Source organism: Ochlerotatus camptorhynchus, unplaced genomic scaffold, assembly GCF_037179485.1.
Source record: "Ochlerotatus camptorhynchus isolate MF236.1 unplaced genomic scaffold, CSIRO-AGI_Acam_v1.1 ptg000330l, whole genome shotgun sequence".
Lineage (NCBI taxonomy): Eukaryota > Metazoa > Arthropoda > Insecta > Diptera > Culicidae > Ochlerotatus > Ochlerotatus camptorhynchus.
Window position 1 is genome coordinate 10,777,885 of NW_027040818.1, and position 25,982 is coordinate 10,803,866.

Genomic DNA, 25,982 nt, shown 5'->3' on the forward strand with positions numbered 1-25,982 from the left:
TAGTGATGTTCTGGGGAAAAGTTGCGGCCACAACAACTGACACACTCATCAGCTTCCGTCGAACGAATGTTTTCTGAATACAACATAAACAAAAACAAATCCTGTAACCGACAGAATGTTTCTTTAATGCGTGAAATCCTTGCCACTAAAAACTAGTTAGTTATCTTTATTAAGGATACTTTCAGCCGAACGCTGGTTCATCTCCGCACTAAAAACTATGTAAAGATGAATATCGAAGAGAGTGGCTTGGTGAACATTTCCCCGATAATCAAATCTGAAAATAACGCTTCAATGTAATAACTATTGAAACATAATGTTTCTCATGAATTTCTTATTGAAGATTCAAGACAAATGTCTTCTTCTTTCCTTTATTTAACGTCGGTCTCTGTCCCGAAATCTAGTGCCAATCACCGACGGACATCGATTGCCATCCATTGACGACAATCGAATGTGCAGGAAGGCAGCTTCCACACCTGCGTAGGATATCGCACCCATTCAACATACATGGGCCGGGACCAACGGCTTTACTTCCCTTCCGAAGGAAGACGTGACCGTTAATACCGTTAATTTCACTGTATTTTCCCATCAAAACACTTCGCTACCGTTAATTTCACTGTATTTTCTGTAATTTCACTGTATTTTCCCATCAAAACACTTCGCTTAATGTATACGATCCCTTAGTCTTTCAACTTCAAACTGATTTTACTTTTACGACTGAGCAATCTCGTTATGCCATATTTTTCTTTAAATTTAATATGTGCACTACAAAATGCGGTTGATGTCGAGTTGCCAACAATAGAACAGCTGGTTAACACGCAGTTCAAATGGAAAGGCTGCCGAAGAAAAAGAGGCTGTCGACAATAGTCACACTCACCTTAGAAGTTTGGAGCGTTGTAAAAACGTTTTCAAACAGTTTTGGAAAATTCTGTCGATTGGAATGGATAGAGAAGCAATCAGCGGGTAAATTTAAACAAATGTACGACATATGTGTGCGTAACGCTGAGAAAATGCTAATAGAAGCGTGGACGCTGTTTAGATTGATGAGAATACGTAAATTCGCCTACATTAAAGGGTGATACGGTCAAAATTTGGTCAAGGGAAAACGCGTGTAAATCGGTGAAATCGTTTATTTAAAAAATCAAATTAAATTTCTTTTTCAAGTTCAATTAGTATAAAATTCAGGAAAAATATTCAGTTAGGCTTCCGCTTTTCCAAATCCGAATTGCCGGGCCTTACGCTTGACCCCTGCAATCAGATTTTGTACAGCCACCTTGTCCACCTTCTTCGCCGCAGAAAGCCAGTTTGCCTTGAACTGCTGCTCGCCCTTAGCAATTTTTTTGGTCTTCTTTAGGTTCCGCTTGACAATAGCCCAGTATTTCTCAGTTGGGCGGAGCTCTGGCGTGTTGGGAGGGTTCTTGTCCTTGGGAACCACCTGCACGTTGTTGGCGGCGTACCACTCCATGGCCTTTTTACCGTAATGGCAAGATGCCAAATCCGGCCAAAACAGTACGGAACAACCGTGTTTCTTCAGGAAAGGCAGCAGACGTTTATTCAAACACTCTTTCACGTAAATTTCTTGGTTGACAGTCCCGGAAGCTATGAAAATGCTGCTTTTCAAGTCACAGGTACAGATGGCTTGCCAAACCAGATATTTCTTTGCGAACTTTGACAGTTTCATGTGCTTGAAAACATCTGCTACCTTTCCCCTTCCTTTTGCCGTATAAAACTCCTGTCCCGGAAGCTGCTTGTAGTCGGCTTTGACGTAGGTTTCGTCGTCCATTACCACGCATTCAAACTTCGTCAGCATCGTCATGTACAGCCTCCGGGATCGCGCTTTGGCCGTCGTATTTTGTTTATCATCGCGATTTGGAGTCACTACCTTCTTGTAAGTCGATAGTCCGGCTCGTTTTTTGGCTCGATGCACGGTTGTAGACGATACACCCAGCTTATTTGCGGCATCTCGGAGAGAGAGGTTAGGGTTTCACTTGAAACTACCGGCAACTCTCTTTGTCGTCTCAGCGGCTTCCGGTTTTCGATTTCCCCCTGATCCAGACTTCCTGGTTGTCGACAAACGTTCCCCAAACACTTTAATTACATTTGTAACGGTTGATTTGGCAACTTTTAGCGATTTTGCCAACTTTGCGTGCGAGTAGCTCGGATTTTCGCGATGCGCGAGCAAAATTTTGATACGCTGCTCTTCTTGCTTGGACGGCATTTTGACAACTGAAGAGTGAATTCCAAAATCAAAATAGGAGCAACATTCTACACACACACACACCTTCAAAATGAGGGGTGTTCAGGTTTTTTAAATGCAAAATTGAAAGAAATACGTCAAGTTGATATTGACCTAATTTTGACCGTATCACCCTTTATATATTCTGTTTTGCCATAACCTCCAGTTTGAATTAAATTGTAATATAATTTTAAACAGGTAATTGTTTACAAAACTGAGAAAAATTTTACTCAGTTGTGAATTGTTTTCTATAGACTTGTTGATATTGAGCTGTCAACTGCTAAGCGCTCAATTTACAGTGTACTAGTCACCTTGCATGCCCCTAGTTGCACTAGTGTCGGGGAAAATCGTGTCTTGAGGATATCTTCTATTATCTATTATGGATCATATTATTAATTTATAATATTTGAAAAATGTGAATGATTACCCATAACAAACATTTGCGCAAAGTTTCTGGCAAATCGGAGATGGTCTCAATTTGGCTATTTGGCATGGAAGTTATCTATGCTGTTTTTTTGTGAATAGTTGTTATAACAGCCAACTGAGCTAATTTATGTTTTGGTGTTTACTTTAAGGTTGACAAAATCATAAAGTTAGGAAAGCCACGAAAAATAGCAGTGTGTGTATCGAAGTGCAACCATTTTTATAATCTAGTATTATACATTTCTAATGTTGTGCCATCAACTGATAAACACCTTTTCATGATAATGCAGAAAAAAAATGTCACATCATCCAAACGTCATCCCCACCCAAAAACCAGTTCTAATTAGCTGGTACCTTCGCAAATCGATTCCCTCAGCTGATAAGATTATTTAGATTTGCAGCTTACCGTATGCGTGATAATGTTTGCACCATCGTACAAATAAGGTTCCCGTTTCACCTGTGCATACAATGCCTTGGTTTTCTTTGCATGCATGTAACCTATAGCTGATACCGTAGTAGGCTGTGTATAAAAGAAAATGATTTAGTTAGTTTGACAGTTGCACCATGACGAAGTGGCAGCGTATTCGTGATTTGTCCCACGCGCAAATGTCACAAAAAGACATTTCAATCGCCGTGCGAGTGTCCCGGTGGACCGTCAAAAGGGGTTTAGACCGAGAAAAGAAAGGACAACTAACCGCGAAGGTGGCCACAGGTCGTCTGAGGTCATCTCGGGTTCCGAGGGTCATCGCTGCTATCAAAAAGAATATTCAAGTGAATCCAGTGCGTTCAATAAGGAAAATGGCAAAGGAACACGGGATCAGTGACTTTACGGCACGGAAGATCGTAAAGGAAGATTTCGGGGCGAAGTCAATCGAAAAAATCCGGTAATCCTGTTCACCGACGAGAGCATGTTTACCGTCGATCCCGTATCAAATTCCAGAACCGACCGGTATATTAGTTCTCTTCCGGTAAAAGACGTGGCCGACGAGCACAAGAACGTGTATCTGACCAAGCATCCTGCTAGCGTTATGGTGTTTGGATTGCTGGCAAAAAAAGGGCCCGGTGTTCATTCCAGAAGGCGACAAGGTCAACACGGAGGTCTACATCGGGATTTTAAGTAAGTATGTTCTTACTTAGAACAGTACGGTCCGAAGCCAAATGTTGTATTTCAACAAGATGGGGTTCCGTGCCACACCTCGAACCGCACTCAGAAGTGGTTGCAGGAACATCTTCCGTTCTGGGCGAAGGATATGTGGCTGCCATCCAGCCCCGATCTTAATCCGCTGGATTAATCAATATGGCGCGTCATGAAGGCCAAGGCCTGTTCTAAACGTCATCCGAGTACAACAAGCCTCAGACAAACATTGACATGTACCTAGAGAGAAATGGATCCAGACTACATTACTAGAACCTGCCGTGCATTCCGGGAGCGTGTGGAGGCCGTAATTGCAGCAAGTGAAAACTCGATCGATGATTAACATAGTTTAAGACTCTGAGAAACATCCCCCCTTTGAGAAAATAGAAAAAAACTCAAAAACCAAATTTTTGAGATTTTTTTTAATTTTGATATTGTTTAATGGTGCAAACATTATCACGCATACGGTATATCTTTCGTACGTACCTTATGGCGTGCAATTTTTGATTAAATCACCTTTTGATCTACTTGGTACATGTACATGACCTTTCAAATGGAGTTTCAAAAAGTAAAATATTGTTTTAACTGACTCAGTTTATAATTTAGCGACGTTGATTCATATTCCCCTCACTCCACATGACCGAGCGCCAGCGTCAACATTGAGCATTGATAACGATAAAACCTCACGTTCCACTGGCAGGATAAATCCACTATCAACCATCCATCGCAATCGTACCTCTCCGGAGCGTCGAACCAATGCAGTTCGATATCCGATGTTAATCAGTGTGCCAACGTCAACAATTTTCGGTCGTGCCGTGCGTGTCTCCAACGACAATTCAAATCAACAGAAAAGAACTTGGACGACAATTAAAGTGTCGGCTTCTTTCTGGAAACCCCCCCTGCCTCCCATCCCATCAATCTGGGCTCTCCGCATTGTTAAGTACTTCAAAAGTAATTAAGACAAATCATTTGAATCACGCGCCCAAGCTCGTTAGCGGTGGTGACGACACGGACGCGAGTTGGTGAAAAGAGAAATCAACGAACAGTACCGCCGGCCGGGTCGGGACGTGAAATGGGAAATCAACTGATTGCACGCTGAGGACGCGGCCTTGGCACATCTGGTGCAGCAACAAAAATGCATCCGCTGCAGCAAGAACAGGCACCGGAAGGATACCAGAACGATGACGACGACGACGGTGGTGACAGAACAACCGGTGGTAAATTCATCCGACTCAGATCGATATTTCGCGCCGCTAGCATTGCCAGGAAATCGTGGCGAAAGGCTAGCAATCAACGCAATCCGGGAAGTGCTGATGGTGGTGGGAGTTTTGCTGTTGCTGCGGACGCCGAGGATTTACTCCCGGATGGAGGAGACGATGGCATCTTGCAACGGAAAGTTCATCACTTCGAGAAGGATACCATTAGGGCTAATTGGATGGTTGAAGATGGCCCCGAAGGGAGAAATCAGGTGAGGCTTAAACAAGAGAGTGGATGGTTTTGCCTAATATGTTAATGCGATTGGATTAATCGGATTTGCTAGTGCCGTTTGCGTCTGCTCGGTTGAATCTCAAAGGTCAGTATTAACTTATTTAGCGACCTTTCCAGCGCGCACCGTGTCAGTCTGCTTGAATTGATTTCCTACATTCCTGATTGCCCTGGTTCATCGATTGATTGATTGATTGAGTCTTTCTGGATGATAGACTACCTTTAGGCGTAAATATTTGATGAAAATGTGCCATATGGTACATTTCATACATCCTTCGAAAGGATGATGAAGCTAAGACAAGGAATTAGAGCTTGAGTTTCCTTTTTCCATCGATTAGACTAATGGCCAAGCTCTGCCAGAGACAAATCATCATGCTTCTAAATGAATTAAATCATTTATCGATTCAAGTCCTTTCAGGAAGCTTTCGATTGTTCTTGTGCCTCCAGCTAAAGCTGTCGCTTCCATTGTTGATGCTGTTGTTCCTCTTCGATGCCATTTTGCTCTTATGACGTCGTCGTTCCACTATATGATACCCGGCATTGGGAGGGGGAGAGAGGGTCCCCAGTGTGCCAATTTACCACCGGCAGCTATTTTCATTTTATTTCAAAATGTGCTCAATTATTGAGTGCGGGAAAGTATGGAATTCCTTTTCGGGTTGTGCGCTTTGGCAGAACTCTTTGTGTTGGTAGGTGCATATGGTTGTGTTCATAAATACAAAAAAGCAGAAAGCAAAACGATCACCCGGATGTGGGATATCCGAGATGAAAATTTTATGAGGGTGATTTCTCTACCTTTCGGTTACGTCTGGTTTTTATGTGGTAAGATCCGACACACTCCATCGAGAACTGAATCGAGTACCGTTGCCGGTTGGAAGTTCATTGAAATGATGATTGATCGTTGTGAAATTTGCTGTGCGTAGGATATTAATTAATTACCCACTCTTCGGTTGGCGCCATCTGTAACGACAGCTTCCCATTAATATAGTAGCCTGAAGTTCACAGGTTCAATTAAATGGAGCATTTTAAATTAAATTTTATGAGCCAGATGATGCCTCTCAGGGACGAAAACTTGTTCTAAGCGGTAGAAGAAGGAAATGATCTGAAACTTTTGGATTCGCTGGAAATATTCTACACACATAATAAAGTTGAGAATGTTTACTAAAGGTTTCAAACCTTGGAAGTCAGTTTGTAGATCTAAATCAGATATGCAGATCTAATCAGCATATTATTCTACTGGATGAAATACATAAGTTACGCCGGAGTGAACGTACGCTTTGAAAATGACGCCCCTTTCCTAATTGCTTTCATCAAGTAAGTCTGATTTCTCGTAAAATGTGCAATGACCAAAGTGCAAGCTCCCCAAGATCTAAATAATTTTAAACAATTTTTCAGAGCTTGCAATCTCTGAATCGTCATAATCATGATACGTTTTGCGAATCATGAAAATTTAGTGTCTTCTTCTCATTGTTACTTATATATTTTTTTCGGGTCCAGCGATTCGTTAAATTTCCCAGTTTGAAATCTCACAAACTCTTAGTCGCTCGAGTCCCCTTCGAGCAGGGATAGGGAACAGCACAAAGCACAGACGAATAAGCACATGCATCTGTGTGTTTGTACGTCAAAAATAAAGAGAAGTGCAATGAGCTTGTGCTAATGCAAACTGTGCGCTCATGCAGAATGTGCTTATTTTCATAAAATAACAATAACGGAACTAACATCGGAAATCTAAAATTGCGACCATCACAAAAAGGTGTTAGGTTTTGGACGCTTATAACTTGGTTATTGATAGATGAAAATAAATTCCAAATACACCAACCGATAGGAAATAACTCTACGAATCTGCTGACATACATACTATTCCAATTTAGCATAGAAAAACTTTTTGAAAATGGTAGAAATAAAAAGTGATTATTTTATTACTGTTTTCATGAGAAAAAACGTTTTCCCTAACCTTTTCGTCATAATCAAGTACCACTTGGTTGCGTATCGTTCTACTTGAACCTGTAAAGCTATAAAATAGCGTGAGCAAATCGCTCAAGGTACCAGCAGCAACATCATCGCCATCGGTAAGATTTTGGTATAATGTTTACCTTTCTCTCTGGCGTCGTACAGGAAAACTTCCTAGCATCGGACGGGCGTGATGAGTTATAACACCTTAACAACCAGCGGTGGGGTGGTAGTAGACTCCCCTCTGCTACGAGCTGTTTTTGCATTAAGCTCAATTCGCATCTACTCGATATCATCCGATCCGATTGTCGATTTTCTATATATATCTCGCTCTCTCATTTGTGGAGAGTCGATCGCGTGATATCGGTGCGGGATGAACCGTGAATCGGGAAAAAGTCGTAAATTCGAAGTCACCGGGAAAAACCTGTGAGTTTCGATGTCAAATCGGGGGAAAATTACTTAATCTGTTTGTCAAACAAACTTTTTTTTGGGCCTGTGAAAAATTGAAAGATTCTTGGACCAGACGAGTTTTTGAGAAGACTTTACATTTTAGATAACACCGATGTATTTCAGAGAAAATTAAAGGGATTTTTTAGAAAGAACTCTTTAAATTTTAAACGTTAACGTCAATCACTTAGGCGAGCTCAGATTCAGAGTAGAATTTTTAAGTAGCTCTGTGGAAAATTACAAGTCGATTTTAAAGAGGATCCCAGGTTTTGCGAAAAATACCAATGGGATTGAAGTTTGAGGGTTCAATTCCAAAGGAATTCAGGGAATAATTTTAAGGAAATTTCAAGGGTATAACAAAACGAATTTCTAGAGAATTTTCAGGAATTTTTTATGCAAAATATCAAGATAGTTCTTAGGTGAATTTCGAACAGAATTCATGTGAATTTAAAATTTAATTATAGGTGGAAGCTTCGGAGAAAACCTAAGTATCAGTTTCAAGCTTTTTTGCATTGATCTGCAGAGAGAATCTCAAACTTATTTTAGAAAAAATCTGCAATAATTTCTAAGAAGGGAAATTATTAAAAAGGAAAATCCTGTAAAGGGTTTTGAGTAAATTTTCAAGGTTAGTAAAGATCGCTTAAAAAAACACACACACACACACACACACACACACACACACACACACACACACACAGACACACACAAAGTTGGTGCACAATTTTGCATCTATTTTATGCGAAATTCCGTAATTGATCGCGAATATCTGCGATCAGAAAATTTTCGCTTGAAATCCCTCCAATCAATTCTCGGTTCTTCTTTAAGCTACCAATTGAGTAAACATTTTTCAATAAATATTGTTTTTTTTTTTTAATTATTTCGTACGTTTTGTCAACGCGTATCCATTATTTTTCATAACAAAATGGGGTGTTTCTGTGGTGGTAAAAAAGGGATTTCCCTATCACAGATTTAAGATTTCTGTACAAGCACTGAAATTATCAGAACCTCTATTTATGCTTTTAGATTAGCGTTATAAGTCCCTCCTGTTTGAAGAATTACGCTATGGAACGGCTTGCTATACTGCGCCTTAATTATAATATCCCGATGTTTTTGCTGATGGAGGCGGATAGATACATAAATCTTTATATAGGAAGGACTTACAATGCTAATCTAAAAGAATGAAAGCAGTCAGAGAAAATGCATCACCATTGGGACTGGTTGGAACGCTGGAGAAGGTTCTGCAACTCGAGGTAGGAAATTCAAATTATTGTTTATCAAGCCTTTGGAAATGCATACCTTCCACGCCTAACTATGATGCTTACTATCAAAACATTTAACAGGTGGAGATCCTGTAGTCGAGCTTTTCCTCTGATTTTGAAGTTGAATATCTTGTCCCCCTAATTTTCAACTGCTGTTAATGGCCACTGAAGCTTTCAGCCAATACACTGATTCACCCCGACGGCCAATTTGAACTGAAAACTTGAATTTAACGAAATTCAAAAGTTCTGTGGGAAGAGCATGGAAATCTGAAGGGATTATCACAATAGGTGGAATCTTTTCCTTCTTGGAATAAAGCCGGGAAAGTTTATTAGAATTTTGCCTGGATGATGGATCATTCTCATCTTCCGTGAGCATATCAAATTAATTGCTCAATTGAATTTCTTCAGAAGAGGGATCAAGAGATTGTCCTTTTCTTTTGCGTTTAGGCGCCCATGGCGGCAGTAAAACGTTTCTCCAAATCGAGTTCCAATCAGATTACTATAAGAATCCAAAGAATCGAAGAGGAATTTTCCAAGCCAATGTCCAACCTGAATTACCTCGGGTAGGGTCCAAACAAGGATTGAAGAGGAATAAGAGTCGAACAAAGTAGAAAATTTACAGGTAATTTTGAGCATTGAAAAGTGCCGTTTAAATTTGTTGTAGCTTCTGGTAGCAGTAACACTTCCTTCAGCAGAGATTCAGTACTTTCCATAGTGATACCGAACTTTTCTAAAGTGATTCAGTACTTTCCAACGTGTTTCAGTACTTGTGGTCAGGCATGGCAAATCATTTACATCCATTTCGTGCATTCTTAACATTCATTACTCTCTAACTTTTTCCATCAACAGAAATCCGTGAAATGATGTGTGAAGCTGTTGTAGATCTTGATGTTAGCTATAATTTTTATTAATAACTCAAATCTGTACCTCTTAATGCATGATGAACTAGAGTGGACAGAACTTGTTATTACTTTTCAGTGGATTCTGTTCGCTCTAGTTCATCATGCATAAGAGATACAGATTTGAGTTGTTTACAAAAGGCGAAGACTACAAATCAAGAAGACTGGCAACTCTGCCAAAAATCAAGACAGTAACGGCAACGCCTCTTCTGAGCAAAAGTGGAACCCGTATATGATGGTGTGTGTTAATTCACGAGTGCATTCACACACACACATAGGTAGAAATAGCTGTCCTTGGTTTTGTTATGATTGTCGTAAATAGTGAAACGTTTCTTTTTTTGCTTTATGCTGACAACGAGTAAAATTCCAGCTGAAACTGAACAGATGCGTAAGTAAATTTGTTTTGGAAATTAAAACTATGGCAATGATGCCATTCACAATGATGGTAGGACCTTCCTCGATCATTAATTTGCTATCTCAGGATTATCTTCCACTTTTCCTAAGCCCTTTAGTGATGCATTTATGGGCATTCATATGATGCATTAGTAGAATGCACCTGGCCACAGCGGGGGGAGTTAAGTTGTGACGCTCGGCAACTTGCCACAGTACTCGCTGACTATTTGAATGTCATTGGCCAATCCGAGACTGTTATTATCATTCTCTGGAAAGGGTCGGTCGATTCCAAGAATTGTTAAATCATACAGAGGATCACTATCTGGTGGTTTCATGTTCTGACAACATGTAAAATGGAAATATATGCTTTATCAATACGTACAGTTTGGGATTGTAGTCCGTCAACCTTTCATTTTCGTTTCGTTTCTCGTGATGTTGGATCGTGATGTAGGTACCGGATCTTTCTTCTTTTTGAATCCTTGAATTTTTAGCAGCTTCCGAATGAGGGTAGTTCACTCAATGGTGGTGGAAGCTGCCAATTCCTTATAATTGATTGCTTCCAACAGGCAAAATAAACAATATTTCGGTTCCTCGTTCACAAGTAAAAGTTACTTTCACTAGGTATCGATCCGAGTTCAATCCTCTACTTGATCCACCATGACTAGTTTTTCGGTTTGGAGTTGGAAAACCAGCGGCTTGCTGGGATTAGGATACAATTTGCCGTGCAATTTTGTAGAGCAAAACAAAAACAACAACGAATACCGTGCTATGATTATTCGTTTCGGTGACATTAGGTCACACACACAGTCACTTTTTATAAGCAGTCTCACTAATACTTGTGCTTCAAAGTTCCACCTTTAATTGATAGAGGCGCTGTTATCAGTGTCGTTTGACATTTGTATGGGAGAAGGGAACAGTTGACAGTCTTCTTGATTTGTTATCTTCGCAAAAGGTGTAGCTAACATCAAAACCTACAAATGTTTCATGCACAATTTCATGGAATTCTGTTGATGAAAAACGTTAGAGGCAAATGATTGTAAATGAATGCACGAAATGAATGTAAATGATTTGTCATGCCTGCTTGTGGCATTGATCTCAAATGTGTATGAATTGATGCTGTACTTTCCTATGTGCTTCCGATTTTTCTTAAGTGATTCAGTTATTTCTGAAGTGGTTCCAAACTTTTATGTAGTGATTCAATACTTTCCGACGTGTTTCAGCATTAGCGGAAGTTATTACGAGAGTGATTACAAACTTTTCTGAAATGATTCAGTACTTTTCAAAGTGATTCTGAAATTTTCTGTAGAGGTTCAGTAATTGCTGAACAGATTCAAAACTTTTAAGAACTGATTCAGTACTTTCCGAATCGATTCCAAAATTTTCTGAAGTTATTCAGGACTTTCGGAAGTGATTCCAAACTTTTTTGGAATAATTTAGTACTTTCTGAAGTGACTCAGTACTTTCCAAAATGATTCCAAACATTTCTGAAGTGATTCAGTCAATTATGAAGTAAAATAAAATAATCAGTACATTCATAATTGACTCCGAATATTTCTGAAATAATCCCAAACAATTCCGGAATGATTGAAAACATTTCCAAAGTGATGCAGTACTTTCAGAATTGATTCCAAACTTGTCTGAAGTGATTCAATACTTTCTGACGTGATGCAGTACTAGCGGAAGTGATTACGAGAGTGATAACAAACTTTTCTGGAATAATTCAGGACTTTCCAAAATGATTCTTAATTTTTCTTAAGTGGTTCAGTAAGTTCTGAATAGATTCCAAACTTTTAAGAATTGATTAACTACTTTCCGAACTGACTCAAAAATTTTCTGAAGTTATTCGGGGCTTTCGGAAGCGATTCCAAATTAAATTTTTTAAATGATTTAGTAGTTTCTGAAGTGATTCAGTACCTTCCAAAATGATTCCTATCATTTCTGAAGTGGTTCAGTGAATTCTGAAGTAATATCAAATAATAAGAACTTTAGAACATTTTTGAAGTGATCCAAAATAATTCCGAAGTGATTGAAAACATTTCCATCGTGGTTCGGTACTTTCCGAATTGATTTCAAAATTTTCTGAAGTGATTCAGTACTATCCAAAATTTTCTGAAGTGATTAAGTGGTGAATGTTTTAAAACTTTTTTAAAGTGATTCAATTATCAAGCGATTCAGTCCATTTCCAAGTGGTACGGTTCTTTCCTGAAGCGTTTCCGAATATTTCTGAAGTGATTCAATTTTTTCTAAAGTGATTCAGTACTTTCCGAAATGATTGGAACAAGGGGTGCGACAGGTTTACTCTGAGTTGCTTTTTTGCAGCGAGTAACTCGCGAGTAACTCAATGTACCAATGTATATTTTCTCTGCCTACTCCGTTTACTCTTTTTTAAGCATATACGTCTTATATTAGACGTCAGTTTTGTTAGTAAATAAAGTAATCCCAAGTGTATTCTGAGCCTCTCGAATAACTGGAATATTATGGAAGAACCTGTGCCGGTGCCTGCTTACTACCAATAACAACCTACACTTCCAACCAGCTTTAAGGGTTGTGCTTCAGCAACCAGTCCCAGTCGTCACTCTGAAAGGATCATCTCTGATCAGAAAAGCTCTCCAATATTCTTCTAAACATCTGAAATTCCACCTATAATGCAGCGATCCCATCATCTTAGGTTTCTCCAGTCTTAACAGGAGTCCTATTGGAAAAGGCATCACCAGTCAATGTGGTAATAACTAACTTCGATCAACTTTCGTTTGCACCATGGCAAACACAGAGCAGTGAGTAAAGGGCTAACACGAAATTATTGCGATGAATGTGTCTGATTACAGGGCATAACTTTTTTACCATTGGGTAAAAATCAACCAAATTTTGCACACTTTCTCATTGATGTGTATTGTGTACATGCTTTCAAACTCGAAGTCGTGTTTTTCGATTCAACGAAAATGGAGGTGAACCAACGCGAGTTGAGAGAACAAATTCTTTCCAAACACCTGGAATTTCCTGACCTGTCGCACCGGCAGTTGGGAAAAATGTTGAACATTCACCATTCAACCGTCTCCAGAGTGTTGAAGCGGTTCCAGGAGCGGTTGACGTTGGACCACGGCAAAGGAGCTGGAAGGAAACCGGGACCGGAGAACAAAAAGACGGAGGGAAAGGTGAAGCGGATGATTAAAGCAAATCCCAACGTCTCAAGCCGTGATTTGGCTAAAAAGATCGGCATGTCGCAGAGCTACGTCCAGAATGCAAAGAAGATAGCTGGACTACATACATACAAGGTACAGAACTTCCCAAACCGCGATGAGCGGCAACAATCGACGGCTAAAACTCGGGCACGGAAGCTCTACGAGAAGATGCTGACAAAATATGGCTGCTGTGTGATGGACGACGAAACGTATATAAAAGCCGATTTTAAGCAAATTCCGGGGTTGGAGTTTTTCACCGGCAAGAGCAAGTTCGATGTGGACGACAAATTTAAGAAGAAGAAAATGTCGAAGTTCGCCTCCAAATATCTCATTTGGCAGGCCATCTGCTCTTGCGGACTGAGGAGTGAGCCTTTCGTGACAAAGGGCACAGTAAATGGCGAGATCTACAAATCTGAGTGCCTTGAGAAGCGCCTTTTGCCGTTCTTGCAGCAGCACGACGAAGCTCCGCTATTTTGGCCAGATTTGGCATCATGCCACTATTCTAAAAGTGTCCTGGAGTGGTATGAGGCCAATTCTGTCCATTTTGTGCCAAAGGACATGAATCCGCCAAACTGTCCGGAGCTGCGCCCGGTGGAGCAGTACTGGGCAATAATGAAGCGGGAACTTCGGAAGAGCAAGAAGACAGTCAAAAACGAGAAGGACATGTTAAGAAAATGGAAAAAAAAACTGAGACTTTGATGGAGGGCATCAAGCGAAAATGCGTTCAATTTTACACTCAAGGCTCCATCGATTAACTTTTCTTTTGATTTTTGAAGTAAATATATGTATAAAACTACCCTAAAATTTTGGTTTGATTCTAAACATTATAAGAAAATTGACATGACATTTCGGTGTCGCAATAATTTCGTGTTCGCCCTTTAATCTCCTGGAGACTTCGGTCGACTGCCGCAGCAAAATCTCGGTGGTGTATAGCAAAAACGGGACCGAATCACGACCATCCGGAAGGCCCAGCAAAAGCACCAAAAGCGGGGATGGATGTCCCCCGTCAGCAGAACGGCATCGTGGTACTTCAGAGCTCGGTTCGCAGTTCCATCCAGGGGCAGTTTATCAAGCGATGGGACGGGATTGCTTCGACAAGTATCGATTTTGAGTATTTGGTCAGGCAGATCGGGTTTTTCTACCACATCAACCAGATAAGCATTCGACCGTCGTAAGTGTAAGGTTGCAACAAGTTCCTTTCACGTTCACGGTTGGTAAGGGTCGAATGAAGGTTATTAAACTGAGATGATTTAAGCGTCTCCGAGTTCCGCTTTTATTGTTATTTTATTTGACAGAAGCTTTCCGGCTTGCTGTGATGCGAAAAGTGAGAAAGCAAATTACAGCGATCTTGCTCACTGAGCAATGTGAGTTACTCGAGGTGCCTCAAAAGCAACTCTGAAATTGCTCATGATTAGCAGTTGTCTTGCCCCTTGGATTGGAAAGGAGTGACTCAGTACTTTCCGAATTGATTACAAACTTTTCGGAATTGGGTCAGTACCTTCTGTCGAAGTTGATCGGGAATCCCATGAGTTGCTTGTTTCATGGTCAGATCATATTCAATTGAGGAACTGCGATTGGTGAAGTGAACACGGTCTGGAGTATAACTAGGAAGACACATATCTGATGATATGTAGTGGTGGTAGATTCTCATAAATCGAGATTGTGTGTTCAGCCCAAGAATTTCTTCAAAATTAGCAATTATAAGTGTGTTCGTCACTCCGCATTTGATTAGTATTCTGAGAGAGAGCTCCCAGAAACGGTTCTGGAGGGGTGTTACTCCTGCCAGAACCTCGAGACTCATGTTATGCGTTGAGTGCATACAGCCTAGAGCAATACGCAGACAACGATATTGAATTCGTTCCAATTTTATTAGGTGACTTTTTCTTGCCGAGAGAAAGCAGAAAGAGCCGTACTCTAGAACAGAGAGAATAGTTGTTTTATAAAGCGGTATGAGGTCTCTCGGATGAGCACCCCACCATGTGCCGCAAATTGAACGGAGAAAGTTGATCCTCTGCTGACATTTTTGCTTCAAATACGTAATATGGGCATTCCAAGTGCACTTTGAATCAAACCAGACCCCAAGGTACTTGAAAGACAATGATTGGGTAATGTTTCTCCCCAAAAGATTAAGCTGCATTTGGGCTGGGTACCGCTTTCGAGTAAACACTACCAGTTCAGTTTTCTGCGGCGAGAATTCGATCCCTAGATTCATAGCCCAAGAAGACAAGTTATCTAAGGAATTTTGCAATGGTCTTTGCAAGTCCACGGCATGTGGACCTCTTACGGAAACCACACCGTCATCTGCAAGTTGTCTTAGCGTGCATTATTCTGCCAAACAGTTGTCGATATCTTTGACATAAAAGTTATAAAAAAGAGGGCTGAGACATGAGCCTTGGGGCAGGCCCATGTAACTAATTCTGGAAGTTGTCAGTTTTCCAAGAGAAAAGTTCATTTGCTTTTCTGACAACAAATTGTACAAGAAATTATTTAAAATTCCAGAAAGTCCACATCTGTGCAGATTGTCTGACAGAATTTCAATGGAAACTGAATCAAAAAGCCCCCCTTAATGTCCAAGAATACTGAAGCCAATTGCTCCTTGTGCGCTAGACACATCGTTTGTTCCTTTGCTCTTGCGGAACCCAAACTGTGTATTTGATAGCAAGTTATTTGATTCGACCCAGTGATCGAGTCTCCGAAGGATCATTTTCTCCAACAATTTCCTAATGCACGAAAGCATAGCAATCGGACGGTATGAGTTATGGTCAGACGCTGATTTGCCAGGTTTTTTAATGGCTATTACTTTGGCCTGTCTCCATTCAGGCGGTACAATGTTGTTTTCTAGCAAGGAATTGAATAAATCTAGCAAGCGTCTTTTAGCGCTATCTGGGAGATTTTTCAGAAGATTGAATTTAATCATATCGCTTCCCGGTGAGGAGTTGTTCGATGAAAGAAGAGCCATAGAGAAATCCACCATTGAGAATGGTCTATCCAGAGAGCCGCCGCTAGGAGACGCTTCTCGAAGTATATTTTGTGCTGGAACTGAGTCCGGACAGACCTTTTTAGCGAAATCGAATATCCATCGGTTGGAGTATTCTTCACTCTCATTGAAAGATGAGCGGTTACGCATGTTGCGAGCCACCCTCCACGAGGTGTTCATTGAGGTTTCTCGTGAGAGTCCCTCGACGAAATTGCGCCAATAACCGCGTTTTTTTGCTTTGATTAATTTTTTCAGCTTTGTCTCAAGCTTTGAATATTCCTTGAAGTAAGTGGAGGTTTTGTGTCTACGAAAAGCTTTGAAAGCATCAGATTTTTCTACATACAATTTTGTGCATTCTTCGTCCCAACCAGGTGTGGCTGGTCTTCTTTTAAAGGGTGCACTTTGAACTTTTCTTTTTTGTGCTTCCAGTGAGCTTTTGTAAATCAAATCGGCTAGGAATCGATATTCTTCCAATGGTGGAAGCGCATCTATTGATTCGACACCGATTGTCACCGCCGTTGAATATTTCTGCCAGTCGATGTTCCTTGTAAGATCAAATGGAACCCGAGATGGTTCTGCAGAAGGAGGGCCACACTTTATTGAAATGATGATTGGCAAATGATCGCTACCATGGGGATCATTGAAAACCTTCCACTGACAATCCAATGATAGCGATCTTGAACACAAAGATAGGTCGAGTCGGCTTTCTCGAGCCGGAGGTTTTGCTATACGTGTCGCTTCACCAGTGTTCAAAATAGTCAAATTGAAATCGTCACATAAATCGTAAAAAATAGCCGCTCTATTGTCGTCATATAGATCGCCCCACCATGGGAGTTCATATCACCCAGAATTAATACTGGGGATGGAAGAATCGAAACTAGATTCCAGAGTTGACTACGGCTAATGGAGGTTCTTGGTGAAACGTATACTGAAGCTATGCAAAGATCTTTGTTCTTCACATTTATTTGGCAAGCAACGATTTCGACGCCGGATAGAGCAGGAAGGGAAATTTTGTAGAAAGGGTAGCACTTTTTGATCCCTAAAAGTACTCCTCCATAAGAATCGTCTCTATCCAGGCGTATAATGTTTAAATCGTGGAAGTTGAGTTCTTTATCGAAAGAAAGCCATGTTTCATAGAGAGAAAATTTATCACAATCAGAATTGTGAAGTAAAAATTTGAACGAGTCTAGTTTAGGCACTAGACTACGGCAGTTCCACTGTAGTACAGTGATCATATCTTCAACCTCGTTCGACGAATTATCCATCGAAAGATATGATTGATGCAAGGGGGGGCCATGAAACAGTCAATTGCTTAAGATATGATTCTAACGTTGGAAGCAAGGCAGAAACTAAGCTTCTTAGAGGGTCTTGTATGTTGAACATGTTTAATATGAATTCCACAATGTCCGAAAAAGCTAGCAAACCTCGTTCGGACTTGGATTTCTTTTGAGAAGTTTGAGGAGCAGCTTTTTTATTTTTTTTATCTTTGTTGGGCAATGGCGGAAAATTCTTGCTGCATCCAGGGATTGGATCAACAGGAGCCTTCGGTTTTGTTTTTTCATCCCCATTACCCTGGGTAATGTTCCTTATACTGTTCTAAAATTTACGTTCAAACATAGTTTTCGTGTAGATTCTGCATACCGAACATATCTGTTAAAATGAACAGGTCTATTGTATAGCCTACGTGGCGGCCATTTGTGGACTCAACAAGGAGTCACCTTAAAAGAAATGATTAAAGGTATTGCACCAAACCACACATTTTCTTAAAAGTAAATTATAAAGGTCATTGCAAATTAAACTTTTTACAAAGAACTTCTGCTAGAAGTGATGTTTATCGCGACGAAACTGTTCCAATATTGCAATATTATCATTACTCACAGCCTCGCTTCCTATTCTACACGGACGATCAGACCGACTCAAAATTGAGTCGAGTCAAGTCAATTTCGTTAAAAGTAGATTTTCTCAAAAGTGAGTTGAATTTTCTGGGCTTTTTCAGGAAAAACTTCTCAAATATGAGAAAAATCCATGATAATTTTAATCAGTCTAGGAGTATAGTAATCGACTGAGTGAAATCTCTATCGATTTTTCCCATATTCGAGAAATGTTTCCACGTTTAATGAAATTGAGTCAAATCGACCCAATTTTGAGTAGGTTTGATCGTCGGTGTATATTTGCTCATGCTTTCGTCACGACGAATGAAAGCTCCATCAAGTTTGAAATATTACACCGCATCAGCCATTCGAAAGCTTTCCAGTGAAAGCTTCACCAACCGTTGTGGTATTCGCGCAAGCTCCATTCGCTGAACCTGCTGCATGTTTCACCCAACTACCGTTGCTTCGATAATACATACAAAAGGCAAACATAAACAAACTGCTAGGCTTTCCCTCGTGGGAAATAACACGCCAAAAAACCTGCCATCATTTTATGTGCTCTGTGGTTCTCTCGCTTGGCAACTCTCCGCATTCTCACGAGTAGTCGCGCAAAAGATCCTTGTGAAGGTCGCTCTCAATACAAGTCCGCATGGCCACCATCCCATCTCGGTGGTGTTGGACGGTAATGTGTGATTTGCACGTGTTTGCTGACTGATGGGGGGGAGGAGAAAAGGACTCTCCGATCCTAAACTCACACAACCTCTGTTCGGTTGTTTGTATTTGCCTTGTTGCGAACATTGCTACTGGTTTTACTTTCGTTCAAATGATGAGAGGGCATACTGTTTCTGTGCGGAAAAAATGCACCTTAGGATAAAATGAGATTTATTAGGTTAAAGTTTAAAGTTTGCACATAAACCAAACGGCAAATAAATCAAATCAGCTTAATCCATACAATTGGCTAGTCGGTATAAACATTATGAAATTAATTGAAAAGCCTACAGATTCTGTAAGAGACAGTTGATGAAAACATTATTAATACATATAACGAAAATGTTACAATCCTAAGTTGAATAGATTTGTTTACTAATGATCGTCTTCTTTCTCTCATTGCAGGTATGTATCTCAAACATTGCGTCTATCGTTTTAGTGGTATATGTTCCGTGAGAAGAATTTTCACCACACAAACACCCACTGTGCCCAACCGGGTGCAATTCTGAGCGCCGCCGCCGTGTGCGTGAAAACTCCGCATTCCGAAGGATAACACAGTGATTATGCCATGTGCGTCATAGCTTTCCCTTTGCCGTAAAGACCATCGTGTTGGTTGACCGTGAAATTCACCGTAGGTTCCTTTGCCGGCAGGCAGGTAAATCGCAGGTCGATCGATGCCGGCGGGTATGGTTAGAATCCCCACCGGCGGCGGGGGTGGAGACGCTTGGTGACTCACAACGAGCACAACGCTTCTGAGCAGCAAAAAAAAAAGTTGTAATGTGGGGTGGTAATGGCAATCTCGAAGGATGTTTCGATGCCATCGCACGCCTGGCACTCGTTCAGACGAATAACGAAGAGCTGATGTTTTATATTTTTTGCTGACGAGCGCGAGTGACTGACTGTATGAATGAGTGAGCAATTCGTTGTCGGTATGAGCTAGTGTGAGTGCTCTTGGGAAGATCCTGTGTTGAAATGTTGGAAAAGCTGTGTTATAAGGATTATTCTCACTTTCAGTATTCAATTAGAGTTTGCGTATGTTGGTCGACTGGTGGTCGTTCAAGTTGATTGGTTCGGCTTTGGTGGTTGCAAACTTGTGCAAGTGCAAAGAGTGGCAAAGCGTGTGCTGTTGCTGCTGTTCGGAGGATATTACACAAAGTGTTACACAATCGCAGAGTCTGTGCCTAGTGCCCTCCGGATAAGAACTGTGTACGAATTAAAGTGCAACCCAGTTCTTGTGTACGCAGTAACGTAAATATACCAACGACTACGACGACGATGATGATGATGATGATGATGCAGCATCCTTGTTTCGGGCCTATTATACTTTGTGGCGTTATCCAAAGTTATTGTTATTGTGTATCCGCCCTCAAGTCATACCGAGCAAAACATACTCTAATTGGGATATGAAGTGTTAGTTTCGTCTTTCGCTTGTAGGCATATGTATATTTACACGGCTGGATCAGATATACTAGAACGCAATCAGGAGAAGACATGGAACATTGAAAGCCTTCAATGACTCGTTTGTGTGCTATTTGTAGTTTGCGGGTTTGTTCATGTGTGATGGCAACCGAAAATGCTCATTGAACTAGTTTTGCGGTTCTCATGGCGCCGCACATGTTTGTGATTTTTGTAATATTGTTGTTGCCAATTGGAGTACACGAAAGCATCGTTCTATGTTCGTGCCGTGTACTGTTTCATTTGAGTTGACCTCATCGGTGAAACGTTCTGGGATTTGGGAATAAACGTGATGATTTACGTGCACATTATGCTGCGTCAACTTTGAAGTATCTTCTCTCTATTGCCCGTTCGATGTCCGTTCCGTTAGGATTCCTAACAACTGCGAAAGGACGCAATTCAGTTGTAATAGGACATTTGAATCTTTCTTTGCTCAATCAGTAAACTGCCCACCAGGGCTGATAGCGGGTCACTTTTTTAAAGGTGGTCACTAAAAAAAAATCGACAAAAAATTGTTACAGTGCTACAGTATGCTTAGTTCTTAGTTGGAAGTCCATTAAACTAACTAACGAAAAAGTACGCAGATTTCGCACCTTTGAGGAGTCCTGATTCAACTGCAAAATTAAATAATCAGGGTGACCGGGAAATTGGCATAACCGGAAAATACCGGAAATTCGATGTCACCGGAATAAACTCGTGAACTTCAATGCCAAATTGAAAAAAAATGTGCTTCTTCCTCTCTTTGAAAAATCTCAAGACTAGATTTTCAGGATACAGTTACTTTGAAGAACTATTAAAAGAACTTTTTTCCAAAGCAGTTTTGAACAGATTTTAGAATAGATTCTAGAGATATGCAATATCAAGGTACTTCGGACAAAAAGTTCTAGGGAGTTTTGGGATGAACTATACGAGGGTTATGACTAGAGCTCCAAGTCAATTGTGTGAGATCAGTGTTTATTAAGTAGCCCTCTGCACAATTTTTTGGGTACAACTTAGACTAGGAACTAATTGGAAAGCATTTCCAGATAATTTTAAGGAGAACTCCATGTGAATTTTCAGTAGAACTTAGAGGAGAACTCCAAGACAATTTAGATAAAAAAAAATGAGAACTCAGAGGTGAACAGCATGAGTATTTCTAAGGAGGTGAATTCTTTAAAAAAGTTTAAAGATTGTACTCGTAAAGAATGAGACACACAAAAATGATCACCAAAAATTCATTTTAAATCGGATACTTCTCAAATTTTCAGGGATTAAATAACTATATATTAGCTATGTTTTGGCATAATTTATTCATTGAATTTCCTCCCCCAAGCTGAATGCTCGTACATTTCTCTTAACACTGCTCATGAGATCTTGGGCGAAGCTTTGCCCATCTTCCTTACACAATTTCTCCCAGTTTTTCTTCAAAGCTTCATCGGTTTTGAATGTTTTTCCGCTTTTCTTCAACTTCTTCTTCATTATCGTCCAAAACTTTTCGATTGGACGAAGTTCTGGTGTATTTGGCGGGTTCGCCTCCTTCGGGACCACATTAACGCCCTTCGCTTCGTACCAATCCATTACAGGCTTGGCGTAATGGCACGAAGCGAGATCCGACCAGAACAGCGTGGGACCACGGTGAGAGCGGAGGAAGGGCAGCAAGCGCTTCTGCAAGCATTCTCTCGATAAATCTGCCCGTTTATGGTACCGGTTGTAACGAACGGCTTGCTGTACCGTCCGCACTCGCAGATCGCCTGCCACAACAGGTACTTCTTCGCGAATTTGTCCATCTTTCTCTTCCGGAACTTTTCCGGAACCTCCATGCGGGACGTACCGACAAAAAACTCGAGGCCGGGGATTTGTTTGGTGTCCGCCTTGATGTATGTCTCGTCGTCCATGACGAGACAGCCTGGCTTGACCAGCCACTCACGGTACAGCTTCCGCGCACGCAATTTGGCCACCGCCTTCCTGACCTTAAAAACACGTAGCCCAGCCTGCTTCATGGTCTGCTGGACGAACCACTTCGACGAATTGACCTTTTTGGCCACGTCTCGGATGGAAAGGTTCGGGTTATTCTTAAAGTACTGCCTTATCTTCCGCGCCTTCTCTGGGTATTCCGTTTTCGGTTCTCGGCCGCTTCCAGCGCGCCGCTCGATGGTCTTCGTCTCCTGGAACATCTTACCAACGCGGGACACGGTGGAATGGTGGATTCCAAGCCTTTTGCCGATCCATCTGTGCGACTGACCAGGATTATCGATCACCGCGCCCAAGATTTGCTGGCGTAGCTCTTCTTGTTTCGAATGCATCTTGAAAACTACTTTACTCGCGATAAAAATTTGCACACATATACATAACACTCTAAACTAGTATTACCCAAAATTTCATTCATTTTTACCCACGCGATAAAAAGTTACACCCAAAACAAAGTGTCGCATTTTTCCGAGTCCAGTCTTTATGTTTCAAAGATAATCTAAGGACGAATTTCATGATTTATTTAGTGTTCTGCAGAGAATTTCTGCACTGTTAGGCACTCCCAGAGATAAACTCGAATGTATTTTAGAAGAACTCTATTAAAAGAAATTCTTTTGAAAAAAATACGTGAACGAAAATATAATCCTGTTAAGCTCTGTAAAGCTTCTCTGGAACTGTTGGAATTTAAATTGGCAAGTTGGAATTTAAACTGTGACCCATAACTGAATAGTCTCAAATTCTCATGGTTTTATATATATTTGATCTACCGATTGGCAAATCCCTCCCCTTGGCTAGTTTTTGCTCCTTGTTGCTGGTGGGCGGGCTTAAGTTCATGCATTTTAGTGGATTTTTGGAGACGGTAGGTAGTAGGCCGGCGTTGCTGCGTTCATCACGTTATACAGCAGATGGTCAGGCTAGATCCTGCCTAAAAAAATAGGTTTCAATTTGACATTAACGTGACGTATAACTGGCTCTGATTACCCAACGAATGAGACAGACAACATTTAAAAAAAACTTAATGTAAAGTGAGGATTAGACCGGGGCTGTGGTGAGGACTGGGTGCGCGAACAAGGTAGAGCTCCACTGTAGGAGACAGTGCCCGGTCCGGCGGAGAAACCCCGACGGCAGAAAAAAAATAGAAAGGTGAGGAAAACACGATAAGTGCAGCCACCGACGAGGGGCTAGATTTGATCATACAGATGGGCATCCTTCAGAAAGGCGATCAGCGCAGCCAACGTCGAGGGGTCGTAACCAAGCTGATTACTGACGTTCTCCGGGAGTCCATGTTGTTCGCGTAGCTTCTGGAACTCCGGGCAGACACACATCACGTGTTCCACCGAGGCGGGGAGGCTGCAAATTGAACAAACCTTGCGGAAAGTTGTCCCACCGAAATTACAGGAAATCCTCGCATGGCCGGTCCGGAGTCTTGAGATGATCCGCTGGTTCTTGTACTTTTGGCTGTCCAGCCAGAAGCGTACGGTTTCCTTGATCTCAGGAAAGTGGTCCGCGACTGGAACCATTGCTGCTGCCAGGCTTCCCTAATAAAGGGTGATACGGTCAAAATTTGGTCAAGGGAAAACGCGTGTAAATCGGTGAAATCGTTTATTTAAAAAATCAAATCAAATTTCTTTTTCAAGTTCAATTAGTATAAAATTCAGGAAAAATATTCAGTTAGGCTTCCGCTTTTCCAAATCCGAATTGCCGGGCCTTACGCTTGACCCCTGCCATCAGATTTTGTACAGCCACCTTGTCCACCTTCTTCGCCGCAGAAAGCCAGTTTGCCTTGAACTGCTGCTCGCCCTTAGCAGTTTTTTTGGTCTTCTTTAGGTTCCGCTTGACAATAGCCCAGTATTTCTCAATTGGGCGGAGCTCTGGCGTGTTGGGAGGGTTCTTGTCCTTGGGAACCACCTGCACGTTGTTGGCGGCGTACCACTCCATGGCCTTTTTACCGTAATGGCAAGATGCCAAATCCGGCCAAAACAGTACGGAACAACCGTGTTTCTTCAGGAAAGGCAGCAGACGTTTATTCAAACACTCTTTCACGTAAATTTCTTGGTTGACAGTCCCGGAAGCTATGAAAATGCTGCTTTTCAAGCCACAGGTACAGATGGCTTGCCAAACCAGATATTTCTTTGCGAACTTTGACAGTTTCATGTGCTTGAAAACATCTGCTACCTTTCCCCTTCCTTTTGCCGTATAAAACTCCTGTCCCGGAAGCTGCTTGTAGTCGGCTTTGACGTAGGTTTCGTCGTCCATTACCACGCCGTCAAACTTCGTCAGCATCGTCGTGTACAGCCTCCGGGATCGCGCTTTGGCCGTCGTATTTTGTTTATCATCGCGATTTGGAGTCACTACCTTCTTGTAAGTCGATAGTCCGGCTCGTTTTTTGGCTCGATGCACGGTTGTAGACGATACACCCAGCTTATTTGCGGCATCTCGGAGAGAGAGGTTAGGGTTTCGCTTGAAACTACCGGCAACTCTCTTTGTCGTCTCAGCGGCTTCCGGTTTTCGATTTTCCCCCGATCCAGACTTCCTGGCTGTCGACAAACGTTCCCCAAACACTTTAATTACATTTGTAACGGTTGATTTGGCAACTTTTAGCGATTTTGCCAACTTTGCGTGCGAGTAGCTCGGATTTTCGCGATGCGCGAGCAAAATTTTGATACGCTGCTCTTCTTGCTTGGACGGCATTTTGACAACTGAAGAGTGAATTCCAAAATCAAAATAGGAGCAACATTCTACACACACACACCTTCAAAATGAGGGGTGTTCAGGTTTTTTAAATGCAAAATTGAAAGAAATACGTCAAGTTGATATTGACCAAATTTTGACCGTATCACCCTTTAGTATTCACAATCCAACGTCTGACGTCTAGGAGGGGTACGCTCCTGGTGTAGCGGAGACGGGATGCACCAGATCCCGCCAGTCTGTCCGCAGCCTCATTTCCGGGAACACCGCAGTGTCCGGAAATCCACGTAAAGACGGTTGAAGGTGGGGCGTACCATGTAATGGCTTGTATTCAGGGGTGGCTCGGGGCTTCGGCTTCCAGCGCTTGGGTGACGTTGTGTGAGTCAGTTAACACGAGGATCAGTTGATCTGCCGAAGTGATGGCTGCGTCTAGAATAGCTGCTGCTTTAGCGGAAAAGGCGGAACACTCCTCCGGTAGACTTTGACTTGTTACAGTGTTCGGTCCTGCCACTTCGAGTCGAACTCCAGCACGCGACCGCGATCCGTCCGTAAAGCGATGAACGTGCCCCGGATAAACCGACCCGAGAAGCTCTGCAACAGATCGTCTCAAAGCTACAGAGTTATCTCCGGCTTGGAATCTACTCTTAATCCGCTTATCTATTTTGACGACGTTTGATCGCCAAATTCCCGGATGTCTTAGCAGCGAGGGCAGCGGCATTCGTAGCAATGACTGCAGCAGATCGATAGCGGAAAGGGAGGATTCCGATTTCCACACATGCGGCGTCTGCAGGCGTGGAAGAAAGAAGGCCGGAGACGATGCGTACATATAGGTATTGTATACCGGAGCGAGGATTTGGTTGAGCTTCTCGGTGGCTAAGCAGTTGCGGTTGCTGGAGCGATGTGGGCGGGAGATTGTCCTGACTATGTTGATGCGGC

At 41.7% G+C, this 25,982-nt stretch overlaps 1 protein-coding gene across 3 annotated transcripts in view; it reads left to right on the forward strand.

The window, feature by feature from the left end:
- Pka-R1 (protein kinase, cAMP-dependent, regulatory subunit type 1) overlaps positions 1-25,982 on the forward strand; it is a 173,369-nt gene that overhangs the window by 25,188 nt on the left and 122,199 nt on the right. Inside the window, exon 1 of one of the 3 annotated variants that reach the window (XM_065230543.1) lies at positions 19,899-20,204. The exons of the other annotated variants lie outside the window; for them this stretch is intronic. The gene's annotated coding sequence lies outside the window, so the exon portion shown is untranslated. Of the gene's footprint in view, positions 1-19,898; positions 20,205-25,982 lie in introns of those variants that run through there. 3 annotated transcript variants of the gene reach the window in all.